We start from the raw sequence: 6,449 nt of genomic DNA, 5'->3' as shown, positions 1-6,449 counted from the left end.
ATCCAGAATAATCAACAATGCTGGAAATGTTGACACTTGCCATGGTCACCCAGCCAATGAGGTTAGGAGGAGCAAGTGATGTCACAAAGAATGACTTTGATTTGGCTTGGACCTGAAATTTGGGGGAAATCAATCCTCTGGTTGCCTTCCCATCAGGGCCTGGCCCATTAATTTTAGTAGCAAACTACTGAGAGGTTTTTGCAAGCGAGGCCTGAATTAGCTTCAACCAAAGCTAGTCAATCTAAATCACTATATTTGGACTTTGGCTTGATAGAGCCATTATTAGAATCATCTAATTGCCTATTTTGTCAGTTACCCAAAGAAGCTAAAAGGCTAAGAATGAACACATCATGAATAGGAAGTATTAGTGTAGCTCGGGGGTCTCCAAACGTGACAGCTTTAAGACTTGTAGACTTCAACTCCCAGAATTCCTCAGCCAGCTGAGAAATTCTGGGAGTTGAAGTCCGCAAGTCTTAAAGCTGCCAAGCTTAAAGATCCCTGGTGTAGCTGATCGATTGTGAGTTTGTGACTGTGCTGAAGAATTCTGCAAGTGGACCCCAATACAGCTAGTCCTCGGTTTATAGCCATTTGTTTAGTAACCGTCCGAGGTTACAATGGCGCTGAAAAAAGTGACTTAGGATCATTTTTCAAACGATTGTTGCGGCATCCCTGTGGTCATGTGATCAAAATTTGGATGCTTAGCAACTGACATGTATAGTATTTATGACAGTTGCAATGTCTCAGAGTCATGTGATCATTTTTGCGACTTTCTACTGTCACTGCGTGTTTTTTTAGTTTTGCCAGCTTCGCTCATTCCTAAGTGTACATCTTTTTCTGCTCTGCAACTGTGTATTATCTTATCTTGTAACCATAGTAACTCCAGCTATGTCCAGCCAATGTTTTGGTTTTAAACTGTTTTGTGCGCAGGCCTAGAAAAAGTTCAGTTTCAGTTTTATTTTCTCCTTCTGCCTCATGAGAGAATGTGGTCAGTCTAGGTCTTTGGTTTTCTCATTAAAAGTTTTACTATAGAATATGTCTTGGATTTCTTTTCTTTGATATTGACCATGCAGATGAACCACGGTCCATCCACCTCTGGTCGGACTGTTAATTGTTCTGCGACATTTGGTCCCCGAGGATGGTTTATTTTTATTTTCAAGATTTATTGATAGGCAATTAACCAGGCAGTTAGTCCAGCACTGAGGAGGCTGTGATTCATTGCAAATATGCCCAGGAAAAGCAGAAAGAAAAAGGCCGGTTATCCCTCTGCTGAGGAGGAGGCAGCCGTTCCACAGAGAGATCTTCCTTTAAGTTTACAGACTCCGTTGGCATCGGCTACACGTCTTGGAGAAGCAGCCTCTGAGCCAAGGTCAGTTTCACCATTTTCTGTTTTTACAGACTCTCAAGCTGATGCCCCAGTTGTAACCTCTGCTCATGGGGATCAGGCTGATTATGAGAGATTTGGTGCTAGACCTAAGGCTTCACTAGGGAAGGAGGTGAGCCATTATCCTTCAAGCCCTGAGCAAAGACTTTGCACAGTTATTATGAACAAATTGAAATTTTAGAGAAGGATCTGCTAAACGCAAGGTTGTGTGCAGCATGGTATGAAAAGCATGGGAGACCCTCTGCTGGCATTCAGTTTTCAGAATCGGCCATTTTGCCTCCCTCTTCACAAGCAAAGCCACACCCACAAGGGATCGCCATTTTGCCTTCTCCCTCAAAGACAGAGGCACGCCCACAGTGGAATCTTGTGTCAGACGAATGGGAGCCTGACTGTTTTCTGTTTCAAAGAATGCAGAATGCAGTTTCACAGATATCCCTTCAGCAGGCATCGCTCCAAGCTGCCACACCTCCTCATTCATTGGGAGCTTCAGTTAGAATGCCTATTAATACTGCTACTATTAAAGTTCCTGTCTCAGATGGAGCACAGCAGCCTTTACCCCAACTGCAGCCTCCACTGGTTCCTCAAATACAAAGGCCATTGCTAACTGCAGGCCAACTTAATGTAGCATCTCATGCACCAGCATCTTCTGCTGGCCAGGGTGGCATTGCAACTCAAGTACAGCCACCCCCAGCACCAGTACCTGTAGCAGCTTCAATGCAACTGCCACAGGCCTTGGCACAGGTGCCACTGGTGCCCCCTGCTGGTTATGTCCGGATGGCACAGCCTGCACAATCAGCGCCTCCTGCAGGCCAAGTCCCAATTGCACAACCTGCACAGCCAGTACCCCAATTGCATGTTCCTCAACAGGCACCCTCTATTGTACCACTGGCTGGTGATTTAAAACTGAAGCAGTCAGGACAGAATTACAGGGCATGGGTCAGTCAAGTTGGACTTTTGCTTCGTAGAGAAGGTACCCATGTGATGGTGTTTAATCCTCCTGCCCAGCCATGGCCTCCTGACATATGGGACTTGAATAATAGAGCATGCACAACGTTATTGATGTCCATGGACACTGAATTGCAGCTCACTTTTTCACAAGATGCAACTGCCCAACAAATATGGGCTCAATTAGAAGCATGCTACCGGCCTACGTCCATTGAGTCTACATGTTTGCTTTTGTCTGAGTTCCATGGTTCTAGATTAAAACCTGGTGAGCATATTGGAGAACACTTAACTAAAATGAGAGGAATAAGAAAAGAACTGGGTGAAAAAGGCTATCCTATTGATGACTTTCAAATGATCAGCATTATCATTAATTCTTTGAATTATGAATGAAAAGATGCTATTTCTAAGATTAATCAAGTGCCTATTGCTCAACGCACAGTGGATCATGTATGCAGACTTTTAACCGAAGAAGAGGCACTTATGCAAGCCACGCCACATTTAAGGGAACCACCTGCATCGAAGGCTCCAGTGAGGCGTCCCTTCCGTGGAAGAGCCTACGTTCCAAGGATGCCAAGATGCTACATCTGCAATCGTGTGGGACATGCCACCCGGGATTGTCCCCAACGGTTTCCAGTGCTCGCCATGTACCAGCCCAGAGGAACAGATTCCAGAGGAGGCAGAGGTAGAGGCGGACGACAAGGTCGTGGTCGTGGTCCCAGGCATGATCCTCAAGCTCCACTTGCCACATTGGTTGTAACCAACGATCCACAGCCTCAACCAGAGTATGACAGACGCCTACTTTGGACTTTGGACAGCGGAGCAGTATTACATGTTACCTACAGAAAAGAGCTTTACACAGAGATGCACGAGCCTGAACCTGAACTTTGTGAACTGTACTCTTTTTCAAATCATCCTGTTCAGGTCATGGGAAAAGGAACTGTTTATATTAAAGAGCTCGGTGCATTCATTCCCGATGTTTACTACGTTCCGTCTGCCAGTAGTAATTTGCTTAGTTAGAGTTACTTGTCTAGGGTGTCAAAATTCCAGGTACACCATCTCGAAAAAGCAAGTTATGTAGTTAAAGATGGAGATATTGTTGCTGAAACCATGTTGATTGGTGGTGTTTATTACTTAAAACCAAAGTCTAAACCGCAAGAGCAGGCAAGTATACAAGCTCCAAAAAGGGAGAGCACAGGCCCAGTGAGAGATGTCCCAGAGAGAGAACCTGTTGCTACTCCAAAGGCTCCTAAAGCCAATAAAAGGACAAATAAGACACAGGTTGCTCACAGCAAGCCTGAGGTTCCTAATAAAAATGCTAATGTTGAGAATTCACTAACAGGTAAACCTTTGCATTCCAGGTGTATCCATAAGTGGCATAGAAGATTGGGTCATGTCAGTTTCCGTGTTCTGAAGAAGATGCCAGAGTTCGCAAGAGGTTTGGATCTTAAGGGGTGTAAGGTGTTCTTGGACTGTGCTGTCTGCAAGAAAGCCAAATCTAAAGCAGCAGCAATTCCAAAACGCGCTACACGCCTGTCAACACGCATTTTTGATTTGGTACACACCGACATAGTGGGTCCTTTTGCACCAACAATTGGTGGTAAAAGATATTTCTTGACAATTGTTGATAATTACTCTAGATATGGTTATGTATTTCCTATGAGAGAAAAATCTGAGACCTTTCAGATCTTTAAAGACTTTGCCAATCTTGTCTATACCCAATTCGAAGTCAGCATTGCCAGAATTCAGAGTGATCGTGGTGCTGAATTCATGTCTCAGCGTTTCCAGGACTGGATGTGTAAGAATGGGATACTACACCAGACCTCAGCTCCTTACACTTCGGCTCAGAATGGAGTGGCAGAACGCAGAAATGGAGTTCTGCAAACCATGATGCGTTGCCTTCTTGAAGATGCTAACCTCAGTCTTCCATACTGGGGTGAAGCTATCAAATATGCTAACCATATCATCAACCGCACTTGGAGTAGTGTGATAAATCAGACCCCTTATTTCATGTTATATGGACACAAGCCTGACCTCTCACGTCTCCATATTTTTGGTTCCTATGCTATGGTCAATATTCCTTTAGCCCAAAGAAAGAAAGGGGGTCCTGCAGCAAAAAGGATGAGATTTATGGGCATTGATGATAATTCAAAATGGAGCAAATATATTGACTCTCATCACGTCGTAGTGATTTCACAATCTGCTATTTTTGAGGAAGATGCTGACTGGTCCAGGATTCATTCTAACGATCCTGGAGTTTATTTTCCTTGAGATGGTGCTGCTGATGCCACGCAGCCTGATGGTCGAGATGCACAGGCGAATGTTCCTTCCATGAGTTCTTCTCAACCCACTGTTCCGTCTTTGCAAGCCGCAAATGCTGCTGGCGATGAAGACGAGGACGAAACGGAAGAAGAATGGACAGCTGTTCCGAGACGTTCCAAGAGGACCACAAAGGAAATTCCACCAAAACGGTATTCGTGGCAAGTAACGAAAGCACCTTTACCTTTGATCTGTAATGTTACACTTCCTCCTGAGACGTTCACACAAATCAAACATCTTCCTGAAGCAGAGCAAGATAAATGGTTTGAGGCAATGCAGGCTGAAATGGACAGTGTAAAGAAACTTCAGGTGTTTACGCCTGCAAGCCCTCCAGCAAACAAGAAAGTCATTGGCACTCGATGGGTCTACAGAATTAAAAAGAAGCCAAATGGTGAGTCGTTGTACAAGGCCAGACTTGTAGCCCAGGGTTTCGCTCAACGTTATCCTGAGGACTATACAAATACTTATTCACTCACAGTGCGGACTGAGAGTGTGAAAATCGCCTTAGCCACTGCAACTATCCTTGGCCTAGAGGTTTTCCAGTTTGATGTTGAAACAGCTTATCTACATGCTGATCTTGATGAAGAAATTTATGTCAAAGGTCCTTCAGGTTTCCGACAGCAAGAAGGGGATACTTGGTTTCTACACAAAAGTCTTTATGGTCTGAAACAGTCTGGTTTAATGTGGTACTTATGTCTTTCTGACAAACTAAATTCAATGGGCTTTATTAAGTCCGAAACAGATGAATGTGTGTTTACAAAAAGATCTGATAATAGGTATGAGATAATTCTTGTTTATGTTGATGATATTGTTTATATTGGTCCAAATAAGCAGATGAGTGAATGTTTTGCTAAAGCTTTACAACAGTTTTTCACATTGAGGTCTTTAGGACATATTAACACTTATTTAGGTGTTCAAGTTACCAAAACTCAGAAGGGGTTCAGTCTTACACAGGAAGATAAGATTGAACAACTGTTGCATCACTGCAACATGAAGGATGCTAAACCTGTGAGTATACCCATGCAAACTGACTTTCACAACTTGACACATGAACCGAGTCCTGAGTTCGAGGATCAAACACTTTATCGCTCAGTCATGGGGTCGCTGCTATATGTTAGTAGTTGGACTAGACCTGACATTGCACTTAGTGTTAATCTCCTATCACAACATGTAGGCAAGGCAAAGCAGTTTCATTGGACATGTGTTACGAAATTATTGAGGTATCTAAAACACACCAAAGACATGAAGTTGTTGTTAGAACCCACACATACTGACTTTGCAGAGTTATGTTGTTATGCAGATTCAGATTGGGCAAGTGATAAGAAATCACGTAAAAGTACTTCAGGTTATATGATGTTTTTGAATGGATTTACTGGCATGTGCGTAAACAGAATTTTGTTTCGTGTTCTTCTACAGAAGCTGAGTATGCTTGTGTTTCAGATGCATGTAATTCTCTAACGTGGTTTGATGCTTTAGTCACAGATATCTGGACACCTCCGATTCAACCAATCACTGTGATGGAGGACAACGAATCTGTGGTCTATGTACCTGAGAATCGCTTTACAGGTTCCAGGTCTAGACACATTGACATCCGTTACCAAAATATAAGACAAGCAGTTAAACAAGGTTTTGTCAAATTGCAGTATGTGCCTACACATGGCCAAATTGCTGATATGCTGAACAAACCACTTCCTACAGCCCAACACGAGTATCTGCGCAAGAAGATGTGTCTTATCTGATTTTCTGCTTCGCTGACAAAAGAAGGGGATGTCACTGCGTGTTTTTTTAGTTTTGCCAGCTTCGCTCA

This window comes from Vipera berus (genome assembly GCF_964194415.1).
Source record: "Vipera berus genome assembly, chromosome: 4".
NCBI classification, from domain to species: domain Eukaryota; kingdom Metazoa; phylum Chordata; class Lepidosauria; order Squamata; family Viperidae; genus Vipera; species Vipera berus.
This window is presented reverse-complemented; position numbering follows the sequence as displayed.